General features: G+C 41.3%; 1 protein-coding gene across 1 annotated transcript in view; it reads left to right on the top strand.

Annotated features, from left to right (window-relative positions):
- LOC122789291 (phospholysine phosphohistidine inorganic pyrophosphate phosphatase) overlaps window positions 1–17,424 on the top strand; it is a 1,206,440-nt gene that overhangs the window by 1,179,730 nt on the left and 9,286 nt on the right. The window lies entirely within an intron of this gene.

Genomic DNA, 17,424 nt, shown 5'->3' with positions numbered 1-17,424 from the left:
ATCCTGTGGTAAGGCTAAGGTTAAATAGCATTTTTATGTGCGGGTTAAGCTCTTCTTGGAGTTCACGTAGCACGCAACCCGGGATGCTGTCAGGTCCCATTGATGCTGTGTTTTTAGCTTTGCTGAGGGCTGCTCTCACCTGGAAATCTGAGATGACAGGGAGATTACATTCAGCTGGGATAAGTATTTCATCTTTTGGGGGTGAGGGAGGGGAGAAATTTGCACTGAACCTGTCAGCCAGAATGTTGGCAATATCTGTGGGTTCAGTGTATTTTTTGTCGTTGTGAACTAACTCTGAGCATATCTGAGGGTTTCCACCCAGGTTTCTAACATAGCTGAAGAAGGCCTTGTGGTTATCTTTAGTGTCCTTAGCGATTTTTCTCTCAAATTTGGCCTTGGATGTTTTTATGAGAGAAAGTAGTTTTCTGCTAGTGTTGATCAGAGATGTCTTCCCTTTATGGGATTTTGCTCTGTCGTGCAGTAGCTTCCTTCTTTTGTTTTACAATTTGTTTATGGCTGAGGTCCACCAGACAGGACGCTTGCCCTTGGTGGAGAGGGTCTTGGATTTATTTGGGATTGCATGATCCATGCATTCTTGGAGATGTCCATATAATGCATTTGTGAAGGATTCAGCATTGTGGGATGTGGTTTCCACTGGCCCAGTGGGCTTAAAGGATACCATCTCAGTCTTAAGAAGAGTGAAGTCGGCTTTTGAGAAGTTTTTCACTATAGTCTTTTGTGCTGGGGGTGTAGGTGGGATATGTATATCCAGGGTGATTAGTTTGTGGTCAGATCTCACTAGTGAGGGGTATACTTCTGGTGTGGAGCATTTTGTCCCCATGTTTGTGATGATCAGGTCTAGTATATTATCTCCCCTAGTGGGAGATGTGACTAGCTGTTCCAGTGCATTTGAATTTATGAATTCCAGGAACCTCTAGGCCAGGGTGTTAGGGCTAGAATAATGCACCCAATCTATGTTAGGGTAGTTGAAATCTCCCAGTATGATGGTATTTGGTGATACATTGATATCCTCCAGTGTCTTCAGGAAGGCTGAATGGGGTTTCTGAGATTGGGAGGGTGGTCTATAACATGCTACCAGTTGTATAGCAGTATTGCCTATGGTTAGTTGCACCTGTATGGTCTCCGATGCTTCATGTGTTGCTACTAACCTGGAGGTGTGGGTGTCCTTGATGAATATGGACACTCCCCCTCCCTTTGTGGTTCGGCCCGGGTTTTGGGGTTGAAAAGCATGATACGAGGTATAGCCTGGTAGTGCTGGGGTGCTCTCAGGAGCCTTGAACCAGGTTTCCGTTACTGCACAGACGTCGATGTTCTCCATACTGAGGAGTGCTTTGAGAGCCTGCATCTTGAGATTTAGACTTCTGGCATTGAGCAGCATTACCCTTAGTTTTTTTTCCATTTTTGTTTTCTAAGGAGGTGGGTTTGTCTTTTGAGCCTTGCCTAAAAAGGCACTATGGGGTGGCAAGAGCCTTAGCCAATATCCGAAGCCCAGTGGTGACAGGTGTAAGCCGCCCTCATGGCAGCGTGGCTTGTCCAACATGTCATCCCAAGCAGACAGACATTGGATCCCCTTAGAATGACACCAGTACTTGAGCCAATTATTAAAGCTGATCATCTTGTCATTGTATTGAGGCATCATTCTTGGTGAGGGCAAGATGCTGCTCAGGGTCAGGGTCATACCAGCCTGGGCTACATAATCAGAGAGCTCCTCTATGTCTCTTTTCATGTAGTCCAGGGAGGTACGTCTCAGGTCATTCACGCCAGCATGGACAATGGCGGAGTCATATTTGTACTTGCTTTGGAGTGACCTGAGTGCGTGTGTTATGTGGCGGATCCTAGCTCCCGACAGGCAGCTCACAGTCACCCTCTCCTTGCTCAGCCTGGTAAGCAGGACATCAGTGTGTCTGACTATAGAGTCACCTATTACTAGTGTATCAGGCATGGTGTTTGGCCTTAAGGGCTGTGATTGCTTGACACACTGATTTATTGAAGTATGTGTTGCATGTGTTATGTTTTGAGGTGGTGGATTTTTGGGTGTCTGCTTCGGGGGCCTCTGTTGTTTTGGTAAGTTTTTTATTAGAGCCTCCGAGTATGTCTTTGTGTTGTTATGTGATTGGTTTGCAGTTGGGGTAGGTCTATGTGGGACTGGATATGTTGTGTGTGTGGTTACCATGTCCTCATGTCTGGTCTTGCCAGCCTTGAGTTGAGAGAGTTCAGCCTCCAGTTTGGCTATATAGTTGCATCTCTCACATGTATTTGTGTTTGTTGGGAGGAGGAGAGGGTTGTCTGTGTACATGAGACAATTGTAACATTGTCTCAAGATTCCCAGATTAACCAGCTGAACTGGAGAGGATGCCAGCACTCTACCACTCGACATGCTAGAATAGTATAAGGGAGTGCTGTGCCTTTAAGGTAAGTGGGTATTCACAGGGGTGGATGTAGTGCTTACTTTAGTTTGAGAGTGCTTACTTATAAGAGAGGTTTTGAGAACAAGTGCTAGGCTTATAATATAGCGAGTAGACTGATTAGAGCTTTCTTAAGGGAAAATTTGAAGAGCACACTTGGCGGAGCCAGAAGTTTAACCTTGTTTAACCGGCGCTGCGCTATACGCACAATCGTGCAAAGCTGTGCAAACGCGGATTTTAAACAGGGAACTTCAAAAGAGCTAGAAATGGTCCAAAACAACCAATTACTACAGCTCTTGTGCTGAGGTCACTTCCCTCAACTCTTAAAGTTAACTTCTGCTATAGATTCTATTACAACTCCACCAACACTGGTGTTTCATTTAGGACCCCCCTATTCCTTTCTCTTTGCCAGTGCTCTAATATCAATCCTTGATAAGGAAGGCAATTTCTAACCTGCAGTCCAAAAAAGCTCTTGGCATTTTCCCATTCTGTTACCTTTCCCTGTCTAGTTATTTGGCCCCAATACCTTGGTTCCTTTGCCCATTTTCTCTGATAAATTCCAGCCCCTTCTTGCCTATTGTCTGTATCCCTAATTGAAGTCATCCCTATCAGCAGTATCTCCTTTCTCCATTCCAGTGTTGGCTTAGTTCTTAGAATACGTTCTGCTGCTTTATGAATATAATATTCTGTATGATTATTGTTATTCTGCTTAAATGTCTGCATCCAAAATCCCAGTCTTCTTTTGTTTCTTGAGCTTTCTCCCTGTTTCATCATCATCTCTTTCCACTTTGAATTATAGTTGTATGCTTCTGCTATGTATTGGAGCCTTATCTGTATTGCTCTGAAATACCCCATTCAAATCGGGGAATCCCAGTCTGCCTTATTCTGTTGGAAGAATAAGCTAATCCCACTTGACTCTTGCTGTCGAAACAACTTTTCTAAAGTTGTTTGACTTCAGAAGTAGAAGCCAAAGGTGGATTCAGATGCTGACAAGTAGAAATGGCTGAGAAATTATCTTTAATAGATGAACATGCCAAGTCAGAATTGAGCAACTCAAACAAATAAAAAAAGACAGTAGGACCCCCCCAAAATAAAAAGGTCCAGGTCATGCTTGAGACACCCAATAGAAAATCTCTTCCATTTAGTCATTTATCATTTTCTAGTAATAGGTTTTCTGGCCTCCTGCAAAACTCAAAGCATGTCCTCAGAAAATTGATAAAAACTCTATGACATAAAGTGTCAGTTAAAAGGTGAGTATGTGAAGGTGAATGAGAGAATCCTTGTCTTGTGTTAGAAAATCCATCTCGTGAGGTGACTTTTGATGACTACCTCTGGCTGAATGAGATAGAAAGGGGTTCCAGTGCTTTCTGAACCATAAGAAAGTTACCAGCAAGACTTTGCATGCCTGTCTTACAGGATCTTGTGCAGGACATTTGGTAGTAGAGGAAGAAGGGGACAGACATACAGAAATATCCTCTTCCAAAAAAAGAAATGACATCCACTTTCCAAGCCAGAGGATTTGACACTCTTGATCAGAACTGGGGAAGTTCTCGGTTAAGTGGAAGGCAAAAGATCTACTTGAGTAGTATCCCACTGGTATACAATGCCCAGAAACACATCCCTGTGAAGCATCCATTCATGAAGATTTGGCCTGGATCTGTTCACAGAGTCTGCTACCAAACCATACACTGAAAGAAATATAGACAACATGAAGAACCAAATGATGGTGGAATGCAAAATCTCAAGCCTGAAGAGCCAGCCTGCAAAAATGGTAAGATTTTGTGGCTTGTTGCTTGTTGATGTACCACATGACTGTGGTATTGTGTATATAAACTTATAGAGGACCTGGAAACCAAATAGAGTAAAAAGCCTGGAAAGCTAGAAGTAGAGCCCTCATCTCCTTGATGTTGATTATGGTCTGTCAGGTGTAGATGGAACCGAGGACTCTGGGCTTTAAGGCCATTAGAAAAGGGTCCCCATCCGTGATCGGAAGCATTCATGTTCAGCTTCTGAGTAGGGAGAGGAGCCTGGAAAGGCAGACTTGGAGTCAGGTAAATTTGAGGAACCCATCAGTGGTATTTGAGACCAGGCTATAGATAAATCAGATATTTCACAGGGTGTCAGAGCTAGCACCAAACAGTCTTGCATACAATTGAAAGTTCCTCGTGTGTAGTTTTGCAAAGGGAATCATGGGAATGGTGGATGTCGTATACCCCAGAGCTGAGAGAAATTCCATTGTAGAAAGGACTGGAAGAGTAAGAAAAGACTGGAAATAAGCAGTTAAAGAGCGGACCATGGGTAGCAAGAGACAAGCCAACACTGGAATGGTCTGAATCCTGCAAGCCATAAACACTTGGTCCCCAGAGGGATTCAGGAGATTGAGTGTGAACCCTATACTGCACAGAAGAATCATGGTGAATAGTAGATCCTGAAGGAAGTGCTGCTGAGGGAAGGATTGAATCAAAAGGTCTCCCAAATAAGGGAATATTTGAATTTTTTCAAGTCTGCAAAAGGCTATTATAGGGGCTGGATATTTGGTAAAGACTCTAATAGTTGTAGAAAGACCAAAAGGCAAAGCAGAGAACTGATAGTGAGAGGAAGAAACAGAGAAATGTGAACATTTCCTGAAGAGAGGGTGAATATAAATGTGGAGGTAAGCGTCCTTCAAATCCAGGGTTACCAGAAGGGCTTGAAAAAGCAGCAGGGGGAACCGTGTCTAAAGAGACAACATCCTGAAAGAAGGGACCTTGAGAAAAGTGTCGAGAAAGAACAGATCTAGAATGGGCCTCCATGACCCCTTCTTTCTGGAAATCAGAAACTTTCTGGAATAAAAACCTGTTCCCTTCTGAGACAAAGGGACAGGCTGGATAATTCCATGAACCATTAGATCCTGCAGAACCAGAATACTGGACCTGACAAGGAAGAGGCTGAGGAAGGCCTAAGAATGGAGGATGAGACTTCTAAGCCATAAAATAATTATTTTGGATTATGGACAGAACACAAGCATCAGGATTATCTGTCGCCAAAGAAGAAAAACAAGAGTCAGCCTGAGGGCAGAGAAATCTGGCTGAGGGATAGGACTGCCTGAATGTCATATAGGAGTAGATTTGTCAGGGAAAGAAGGCTTTTTGACTCTTACACCCTATGAAGGCTTGTCTGGGAAAACTCTCCTAGAAGCCCTCTTGCCCCAGAAGGCTGTTTAGTTTGCCTACAAACAGAATAAGGATTATAAGGATAATTTCTCTGAAACTTCGGAACAGAAGAGACAAAGATTTGTTTCAAATCCTGCATAACTTTACCCTTATCGTGAATGGTCTTAAATAATTCAGCCATAACAGTGCCCAAGAGATTCTGGTTGTCAAATGGAAAATCCAGTAATTTTGCCTTGATGTCTTTCAAGCAGAGCCTTGAGGGATAATCAAGAATTACCTCCTAATAACAGCTCCAACTGCAGCTGCTCACAAGGAGGCATCAGTAGTGTCATAGCTACATTTAATGGAATGACAAGCCACCTGAGATGCAGAGCTCAAAATTGAAATGCTAGAAGTCTTACCTCTGAGTCAGGTAAGGCAGGGATTTATATCATTTCATCAAAGTGACACTTCAGTGAACAGCATTTCATTGGAAATGCCGTTCATCCAATTCCGCTCATGTGGAGGGCTGCCCCCCACCCCCCTGCTAAATATATATGCCAACTCCAAGATCGCACTACAGTGGGGAAAGGGCAAATATCCTGATCCTCACTGTACCACGATCTCAGTATGAACAGTTTAACAAATGGCATTTTTGATGTAAGTGCACTGAAAATGCTGTTCACTGAACTGATTTTTCACTGAACTGATAAGGACCTGGTAAGTCAGACTGTATACCCCCAAGTTGCGAGAGAAGAGTCAGGACATACTAACTCATATAGATCTAGTAATTAATAGCCCTGAAGGCCAAGGTAGCAGAGGTATATACTTTTTTACCATACCTGAACATGGTTGACCTTAACAGAAGGTTGAAACTTAGAAGAAACCAACAACTTGAATGGTTTATCAATGGCTACCAAATGAACTGCAGGATCAGAGAACGGGCTTTTATATAAAAACTGTAGAGCCTCAGTAACTTTATAGAGCCTATCAGGTTTCTTAGAGACAGAAGAGTCAGGGGCTTGAGAAGCTGCAATGAAAGTATCCAGGAGGGCAGACAGCACTGGGGGGACTGCGGAAGTCTGAGAAGAATCTATTTGTAAGATTTCGTAGAATATTGTTTGAACATCAGAAACCTAGGAACAGCCCCACTTAAAGTATTCCATCATACGACCACCATATGCTGAAAAGACAATTCCTCCATAGGAAAGTCAGGAGAAAGTAAGTCTTCTCCCTCATCTCCCAAGACAAGGAGAGTGTGGATCTGAGAAGAGTAAGTCAATGACTCCTCACCAGAGTCTAACTCTTCATCAGATGAGTCAGAGTCCCAAGGGTTATTGGAAGGAGTGGAAGATAAAGGAACAGAAGAAGAAAGAAAGAATCTTGGGGGTGGGACTTAAGAGCCAGAAGGGCATTGAAAAGCGATTGAGTAAAATCCTGACAGTTTTTATGTGGATCCTTAGCCACGGGGGTCACATGTTTAGTTTTCTGCTTCTTTTTCAAAGGAACATCAGCTTTAACAATTCTAGGAGGTTTAGACCCCTGTCTATATCCAGTGTGGTTACCAGGCACTTCTTTCCTAACACGTATTTGGGGAAACCCCTTAGGCACCTTCAAAATAATCAGCCACGGTTCTCCCTTCACATTTGCACCAGACATAGGCACAGCTTCAGTGGACATGTGGGTAGGCAGCTTCATAATGGCCTCTAACTGGATCATGACAGAGGGACCTGACAGCAATACTGGATGGTTCTCTGGTTTTTCATCCAACTCAACAGAGATATCCATTAGAGGCTGGACAGTAGCAGGATCAATTCACACCTTTTGGGGTTTCCTTTTAAGCAGTGAATGAATGTTGGGGTGAGTGGATTAGGCCATAGTACCCTGAAACAAAACCTTCAATCTCTGGCTTTCTAAGTAAATGGAAAGAGATGATGGATGATCGTGGAGTATCTTAGGGTAAATGCCTGAAAAATCTGGCCCTGCATATGGTCATGGGTAGCACCCAAACGAAAAAGGCACTGTTGTATTTATCTTAATGGGGAATCTCCCTCCCATACTTACACATTCCATTCCTGGATGACATGTAAACTAAAATAATGCTTAGAAAAAGAAAGGAAGAGACCCCAATTGGGCACTTATCTGTAGAAGGCTCTGTAGTGGAACCAGCTTGGTGAATGGTTTGCAGACCAAATTCAAACATAGTGTTCAGACTGACAGCAAAGAAGTTCTGAAGATTAGGCACTTGTACATCACATATGTACCTTATACCTTGCACGTAGGACATACTTCTGATGTATGCCACCTGGAATATGTAAAGGCTTTGGTATGCAGGCCAGATGCTTGGCTATCCTTGGCAGGATATTCAAAGAATAAAGCGTACTGCATCAGTGATAAGGGAGGACATCTGCTTGGATGATGGCTCAAAAAAAGAAGGGGATACCAGTTGTCAGCTGGAACTAGGAGGAAAAGTATGAAAGATACAGGTACCAGCATGGGTATAACAATGTAACATGGATAGAGGAGCTTTGTATCCCCTGTGATTGTTTTTCTTCTTCCCTTCTGTCATTCTGACAGCTTTCCTAGTTCCTCATGTCCTTCTCTGGGCATACAAGCACTCCAATCCCCCCCTGATTCAGTACCCACATTTTAAGCTGGGGCCAGTAAGGTTCATAAGGGCATCTGGGGGGAGGTTGTTGCTATCCATCATCTAGCTGGTGGAGTTTTCTGCTTTATGACCTATCCTGTTTCTCCCCCCTCCCCTGTGTCTTTATGATGCCACATGAGGAATGGTCATGCAATGGGGACATGCATAGTATCACCCCATAGCCATGTCAGTTTAGCTCTGTGCCCACTTATTTCCACCTATGGCCTACACCTCCTGCCATGACTTCCTAGGTTTCCACCAGGGATCCACACAGGAAATGCCCACAGAACCACCTACTCAGCATGAATGATAATGCCTAGTCCTCTCTGTTGTTGAGTCAGGTGTCTGAGCCACTTATTGACCCTGTATCACCTGGGCCATAATCAGATCTTTCTTCATCTTTCTGCACCACCAGAGTGGCATAGTCCCTGTGAATGTGCTGAAATGGCATTCCACAGCACTCACATTTCAGGTGGATTGGCTGTTGTGTCTGTACTTTTGTTTACTATTGCTGTATTGCATACCATGGTGGTCACCTGATTACATTCCAGTGGTAGCCTGATTGGATTCATGACTGCATTCCAGACCCATAATGTATGGTAGAACTGCAGCTTGACTGCATGACTGTGTTCTAGTAATATGTTGCATGTTTGGAGTGCAGAGAGACTACAGGGATGCATTTAAGGTACATGCATGCTGTGGGCATGTAGGTTGACTATATAATGAAGTACATGCTGGGAGTGTAGTCTGACTGCATGACTGGATTCCACAGTCATGCTGTACTTCACATTGACTGCATTCCAGCAGAATCATTCATGGTGTGACTGCAGCCAGGTTGTATGGCTGCATTCCAGATATATTGTTCATACTCAGACTACCTCCTGACTGCATGATTGCATGACTGTATTCTAAAAATTGCAGACCATTGCAGAGATATGCGTTTTATGGGCCTAGCTGCATACTGCATAGGCATGTTGTAGGCCCAGCTACATTATCACATTGTAGAAACATACATACTGTCATAATGAGGAGGAACAGTTTTCATTAAAGTACCTATAGTCATCTGTTTAATTTAGTTTATGTGTAGCCCACTTGCAGTGCTTTATAAAAGATTACATTTTATCTACTTATTTGTCTGTAAATAAAAAAAGTAGTGGTTGGTCTAAAGACCTTCTTCAGCTTTGCTTCATGTCAAAAGAAAGTAATACATGTACAATTTTGTTATGAATATAACAACAATATTTGATACAGGAAAGAAATATGTGTAAAAATTTCACAAGACATTTAATAAACAGGAAATCACCATCAAAAAACAGGCTGCAGTGCACTGTTTCATCTTGGAAATGTACATTAACTGAGAACCTATCTGCTTGAGTTGCTTGTAGTTTAAGTTGATGTTAAATATCCCATACCACTTATTAGAAAGAAGAATAGGATTATTTTTAAATATGGAGAAAACTAGCATATTACAAAAAATAAATAAAATAATAACAAATGTTTAACAGTGTGTATATATTGTATCTATAAATTACACTGGAGATCAAGTAATGCATGATGCTGAAAAGCAAGAAATTTCAAAAGTGCCCTGGTAAGTTTTCTCAGTCTACATAAAATCTCTTTCTCTAAAATAGATCACAAGTCTAACCTGGTCACAAAAGTAAATACGTAAGTAAATAAATAAACACAAGCTGATGACTGATGACAGTGCATCAGGCATCACAGTAGTGAAATTGAAGTTGAAGTTTTGATTACATTCCAACCAGTATTTGCTGTTGTAACCTTAGTCTTTATATCCTTGAAAATGTTCAGATACATTATCAGCTGTACCACGAGTCACACAGATGAAAAAGAAAACAATTTAAAATGCCATAAGATGAACAAAGCTGTTTCATTCACCATTCTCCTTTTGTAGCTAATGACCTGTAGCATCCCACACTTTGGCTTGGTGTTACCTGCTTTTCTCTTTTCTCATTTATTTTTTTTTTTCTTTTCATAAATGGGGTCACCAAAAGTGCTTATATAAGGGATCTCTCCAGTTGTTCATTTTATTTGATTTTCATATGTTTTGTTTACGTTTTGATTGTCTCATATAACACACCCAAGTCCTTTTCTATTTCTTTTGTTTCTGTTTCTTCAAATCCAGCTGTGCACTGTTATCCAGTGCTTCTGTTTTTTTTTCAGATAATTCTGTATTTCCTTGTAGTTAAAGATGTCATAATTACCTATTTGTCTTTTCTCATGTTTTTTTATTTATTTTCTCTTCCACAACTACATCATTGTGTCACCTGCAGAAATGGTCATCATTCTCTTTTATACCATATGGAATGCTACAGTGGCATTAAAACTGACCATTCAGAATACAATGATGCAAATCCTCACTAGAGCGCTTCTTTTCTTTGGCACAAATTCCATTTACTCTTAGCTTCTCTATTCTGCTATACAATAAATGTCGTAAACTCACTACAGCCCCTTACAGGGACAGTCAACTTATTTTCTAGCTTGTGATGTCATTGTGCATGATATATGAAGCTAACACTTAAGAAAATAATGCCAGTAGACTTTCTGTTGTACTTCAAGAACTCTGTTAACTCATCACATATTGCCATCCTTTTAACTTGGGGCATGAGTTTTTCTACCATTTAGATAATCCAACGTTTTTTTTTTCTATCAAACTTCCCACTGACCTGTTGTCTGTGTTTCCATTCTACCTTATCCTATTCATCCGAAGAGTGATGTCATCTTCTTTTTATCTAAATTTCATATGCTTTACCTTCTCACATCATTTGTTTAAAAGATTACATCAGAATGTTTCTCTTTTCCTCTCTCATTTCTCTCTGAAATCCACAATGAAGTCCATCAGGCCATGCTTCCTTCTCCGAAATTAGTTTTAATGATTCTTTTGTAAGACTTTTTTTCTTTGAAAGCACTGGGTTCAGCCTTTTATTTTGAATATTTGTGTGGATTTTAACTATACTATTAAGAACACCCATTTATCATCTTTTGGAATGCCAAGTAGAACTGTGTATTTTTATCAGTAAATAAGGACTTTTCAATTCTGCCTACCAACCTTCCTGTTTGTATATTAAGCCTCACTATACATGTGGTTTCTCTCCTGTGCGCCTTTGACAATATTTTTTTAGCTGTATGATCGCTGAGTGTGTTATGGAAGATTGTGGGGCAGATATTTGTACATGGCAGTGAGAACACGTTGTACAAGAATTGACAAGTTAATTTTAACCCATTAGAACCTGCTGAAATGTACTACAGATTCTCAGAGAGATCTGTCTATCAGTTTGGGTCATTTTTAAGCTAAACCTTGCTTATCAAGTCCATTTAATTGAACACGTTCAACTGAAATATTTTGTATAATTGACCTCAAGATTTGCAGTTTGGGAGCTGTTTATAATAGCTTAAAGGCTGTATAGTGGTGTGGGGGCTTGTCTACCATCTAAACCGGCATTTCATTTCAATACTAATCAATAGATTTGGCTTTTACTGTAAAGTGAATCACTGAGCTTTATCATGTTATTTCCATAACAGATTTGTAATAGATTGCACTGTCAGAATGTACTAAGGAATGGATCTTGTGATGGATACACACTTGGACATATGATGCATAGCCAGTGCACTCTCCTCAGAGTTGTATGTTTGACCAGATTCAGATGGAAACCCTTCATACTATGCATGTTCGGACTTCAGCTTCTGAAATTATACTGGCTATTTAAAAGTCACAGTTATCTAATTTCTAGTTTTACATCAACATCCAGGGTTTGTTATCTTATTTATTTATTTATTTATTTTTTTTTTGCTGTGTGCTTTTCATGTTTTGGTCCTCAGGCCATCAGTTTTTTATCTGATAGGAAATCAGTTCTGTGGTTCACCCATCCTACCTCCTTGAACACTTCACATCACCATGTTATAGGCCCTCTATCTACAGTGTTTTTTTTTTTCTTTTTCTTTTTGTAACTTCATCTTCTTATCACCTGGCAGTTAGAGGGGGAATAACTGGTCATTGGAAAGGTTATCATCCTGGTAAGCAAAGCACAATTTCTCAGTACTTTTTCCACTAACAGTATGGATACTTTTCTGAAACAAATTATACAGTCCTGGGCCTAGGCATGTGTTTCCTTGCATGCTTGTACATACATATATGTGCATGTACATATCTATATATAGACATACATGTGTATGCACACACCAGCTTCAGTGCAGTTGCATTGCTTTGTTAGTGAATATGCTTATCATTGGTCAGTCACCTGATGATATGCCACCTGGTATCCACAGGGTGGCATTCATGCAGCAGTTGATACTATCTAGCAGACAGTGGAATGGATGAGCCTGGACTGGCCTCTTGCGGACATCCCTCCCTGATTGGCTTCATCCGTGCTCATGCTGCTGATCTCCTGATCTACTGAGCTAGTCATTTATCAAACATATTCATGTTGTTGTATCTTTTGGCTTTTCCCGGTTAGGGGTCGCCACAGCGGAACTCCGGTCCGCTAATGATTGGCCATAGATTTTTACATACCGAGTTGCCAGCTCTGACACACAACCTTCAACGAAGGTACGCCCATTCACACATGTCTCCACACAGAAGACACTTTAGCTGAGAATCGAACAGGACAACATCTTCTGTGAGGTGACAATGCTACCGCAGCACCACCACCGCAGTTTCATCAAACATATATTCATAATTAGAGAATTTTATAGAAGGACGAGTCAGTAAAAAACAGGCACATTCGTGAGCAACAGGAATAAAGGAGAGGCCAAACCAGACATCTGTCTGGTAATGGTCAAATAATAGCCAGCACATGGTTCAGAAAGGGACACAGTCACAAGATCACATACAAGAGTGGCCAACATGCAACTCAGTTAGACTTCTTCCTAGTAAGGAAAGAGCACTGGGGTAGAATCAGTGATTGCAAAGTCATCTGCAGTGAAACCGTTAGCCCAAGCATAACCTACTGCTTGCCACAATCAGCGGCAAGCAGTGGTCAGAATAGACTCTAAGGCCAACAGAGACCAGGCTGAAGATCTGGAAGTGGACTGGAGAGAAAACATAACAGGTCAGGGAACTACTCAGGGCTCTAGCATGTCAAGAACAAAAGGAAATAGGTGGAGTTGAAGAAGAATGGCAACTTCTCCAAACAGCATGTGTGAGGGCTACAGGACAGATATGCAGCTGAGCCAGGTAAGGAAATAAGTTACACAAGAAAAAGTAGAGGAGGAATGCAGAAGTCCAGAAAGTCATCAGAAAAAGAAGGCATGCAGGAAAAAGTGTGAGATAGAAAAGATGGACCCAGCTAGGACGAAATACTGGTTGGTTGACAAAGTAGCTAAGAAAGGAGTTGCAATAGCAAAGAACTAGGCATCAAAGGCAATTTACCAGCTTGTAGAAAGTAAGTCAGTAGATGACATAATATCAGTTTGCTAGGCAAAGACCGAAAGATAAAAGAAAATGGTCAGACACCCTTCATAAGGGATGCCACCAACAAACTTCTCACCAGTCCACAGGACATCAAAGGCAGATGGAAGGAATACTTCCAACAGCTTCTGAATGAAGAAAACCCCTACAGAAGTTGTACTGCCCCAAATACAGCCTATGGTGAGAGAAGAGGAGGAGTCCACCTTAGAAGACGTAAGAATAGCACTATGGAAAATGAAGTCAGGAAAAGCAGCTGGCTCAGATGAGGACACAGCAGATATGATAAAGATGCTGGGTGAGACAGGGAGAAATGGGTCCTGAGGGTACTAATAGCAAAGTGGAGAGAAAGGTGTATTCCAGAAGACTGGAGAATAAGCATACTACCAGTGTTCAAAAACAAAGGGGACATTCACGACTGTGGGTAGAACAATCAAACTCCTGCAACACTCCATGAAAGTTCTGGAGAACGTGATTGATAAATTAATACGCAGAGTAATAGAAAGTAAGATGGGAAATGATCAGTTCAGATTCAGATCAGGATTCAGTACAACTGACTCAATGTTTGCAGTGAGACAAATAGTTGAGAAGACACTAGAGATGAGGAAACAGTTCAAATGGGCATTGTTAGACTTAGAGACGCATATGACAAGGTTCCAAGAAAACTGATTTGGACAGTTCTGTGGTGGTTCTAAGTTTCAGAAACATTGGTAGCGTTAGTGCAAGCTGTGTACTAGGACCTAATGAGTCAAGTACGGGCAGTGTTCAGTCTCACAGAATGGATGTGCACAAGGGTTTAGCTCTGACCCACTGCTGTTCATACTGGTGATGGACTGCATTAGCAAACAGGTCAGAGGGGACAGATCAGCAAAGCTGCTTTATGCAGATGATGGGGCATTACAAGTAGTCTCTGAGCAACAATTTCAGCAAAGGTTAATGGAATGGAATGCAAAACTGAAGGCACATGTGATGAAACTGAATACAGTTGTAATAGCAACAAATAGTGGAGTCGGAAAAAGCTGAGAACTGAGATAAAAGGGAAATAGTGGAACAGGTTAGCAGCTTCATTTCTCTGTGAGGGTGGTTGAGAAGAAGGGGAGTCTGAATGAGGAGGTGAAGGCTAGAATCAGAGAGGCTGCAGCAAACTGGCAGAGAGTGTCAGGTGTAGTGTATGACAAACAATGTCAAAGAAGCTGAAAAGTAATGTGTACAAAATAATGGTGCAATCAGTACTACCATATGGTATGATAACCTGGGCAGTAAAGGCAAAGCAGCTCAGGACTTTAGAGGTGATGGAAATGAAGTGCCTGAGATGGGTGGTAGGGTGCACACTGTGGGACAGACAAAAACATGAGGACAGAAGAGCAGAAACCAAAGTAGTTCCAATTGCAGAAAAGGTCAAAGAGAACAGATTAAGATTTGGGACAGGCAGGAAGAAGGCAAGAGAAACAAGAACATCCAACAAAGAGGTGGATGGATTGTGTGTGAGAGAAGACCTATGACAGTCATAAGTGTAGAAGAAGACAGGAAAATAGCTCTGAACAGAGACAGAGATGGTAACATACCTGTCAACCATACTGAATTCATCAGAATTTACGTTTTGTGGGTAAAATAATGAGGTGCCACGAATTTCCAAGTGGCCCCCTCAATTCCTGATTTTTTCAATTTTTTTTTTTTTCACAACTTTAAATTTATGGCTGATGTCACCACGCAGGAGCATGCATGATAATATCAGCTTTGTGAGGCAGCCTGCCTTTCAGACAACTTTGTCTGAAAGTGGAGACTCAGACTATTAATTGGAATACCAGCAGTGGAGCTGTGCACATTACAGTTTACATTCTGTAGAGTTCGGCAGTCCACCCAGTGCCTACACATGTCCACAGAATGATAAAATTTACCTTGACTGCCAGGTAAGTGAAAAAGAATGCCAGTCTAATAGAAACTGCAGAAAAGGAATTGGATGGTGACTACAGAGACAGTAAATGGACCAAAACTCTAGTATTTGTAGTGACCCATTTCTACTACTTGCAACCATTTTGTATTTTTGTAATTCATGTGATGGTTAATAGCAGGGAAGTTCTGCATGGGTGTGTGTGTGTGTATGTGCATGTGTGTGTAATTTCTAAGGTATGTAGAAGGTAATAGAGTGCTCGGTTATATTATGAGACAGTGTTCAAAATCTATTAAAGTACATCAAGCCACAACTGAGTTCCTTTGAAAGTAACAATAGTTGGTTGCTCTGGGGTGGAGGACAGCATTTGATAACTCGTAGTTAAGGAGCTGAGGACATGTGAGGTGATCATGAAAGGAATGGGGGTAGGGCTGTTATATGGGGGTGAATTTGCTGACTATGTACACACTGGAAGAGAGAAGAGAAATGGGAGGCTTCAGTCCAGATACAATACATTGTTCAGAGGTAAATAGGTGGGGGTGGAGCTATAAGACAAGATGGATAGGGTAATGGAGATATGGGCAACAGCTGGCCAGTGAATGATTTAAGATTAAGGTAGACTTGAGGAAATATTAATTCACAGAGAGAGAGTGGAAGGAACTTGGAATATATTGTCAGTATAAACCATCTTGTCAAGAGCATGATGAAGGTGCCAGTATACATCCTTGATTTTTTTGTTTTGCGTGTACGTGTGTCTGGTCTGTCTCTCTGCATAAGCATGCGCATATGTACCGCATGTCTGAGTGAGTGTATGTGTGTGCATGGGAGATTGCATGTGTATGTATGTGGGCATTTGCATATCTGAGTGTAGTTTTGTGTGTGTTTGTGTGTGTGTGTGTGTGTGTGTGTGTGTGTGTGTGTGTGTGTGTGTGTGTGCGTGTGTGTTTAACATGAGGCTAACAGTGATGTTTTTATTTCAGGTTGACATGAGGAAGTAAGTAAACCAAAACTGCTGTTCCTTTGTAGTGCATGTGTGTTGCATGTTGGTGGGGGGGGGGGGTGTCTTAGCATCTTGGAATGAAAATGAGTGGGTTGCTGAAATTATCAGCTGCTTCTGAGAACTGGAGAATTGGTGGGACTTGATGCCAAAACATAGGAAATGGTTGGTTTAATGATTTTGGAGTTATTAAACAAAGGTATGATAGCACAGACCCCATGTCAGTGTTGGGGGACAAACCTGTCATGAAAAACAAACTTTGAACATGTTGCAGCATGTTTTGACTGGTGCATTACAACTTGCTCCTTAGTAATTACACTTGTGTTCACATAAGTAGAAAGGGTGTGGAGATACAATCCTCACATCTTGAAGGATTCAAAAATGATTCTACAATCTGCTGCAAACTGCATATTTCTTTTATTTTTAAAAATACTTAGCAGTGCTTTCGATTGATGTGATTTGTGATGTTAATGTGCTTGTCATAGCTCTCTCAACTGTCCAGATTTTCACAGAATGTCCAGATTTTTGCCTCTTTTGCATCAGTGGAACATCAGTAGTACAGAGTCACCTATGATGCTGTTTTTTGTAGACCAAAGGCTGTGTTAAGTGGTGATATTTATTTTAATTAGGTTGGATTAGATGACAACATGAATAATATTACTATTAACTCTGGCAATGGCATGTAATTGTAAGAATCTAAGCAGCCCAAAGTTTCAAATAAATATAAAAACTCCCAAGCATGCTGGCTCTATTTAGTTTGTACAAGGTATGGAGGGTGTAACGAAAGCTTTTTGCGTATTTCAGATTACAAAGACATATGTCTGGAGCTTTTCTTCCGGGCCTTTGCTGAAAATTGGCTTCATTCCAAGTCAGACTTTCCCGGTAAACAAATGTTAAAGTAAATAAATTA

This window comes from Protopterus annectens, chromosome 14.part0, assembly GCF_019279795.1.
Source record: "Protopterus annectens isolate FY-2018-M chromosome 14.part0, PAN1.0, whole genome shotgun sequence".
In the NCBI taxonomy this organism is placed as follows: Eukaryota; Metazoa; Chordata; order Ceratodontiformes; family Protopteridae; genus Protopterus; species Protopterus annectens.
Note: the sequence above shows the minus strand (reverse complement) of the source record. Positions and strands in the feature narration are given on the sequence as shown.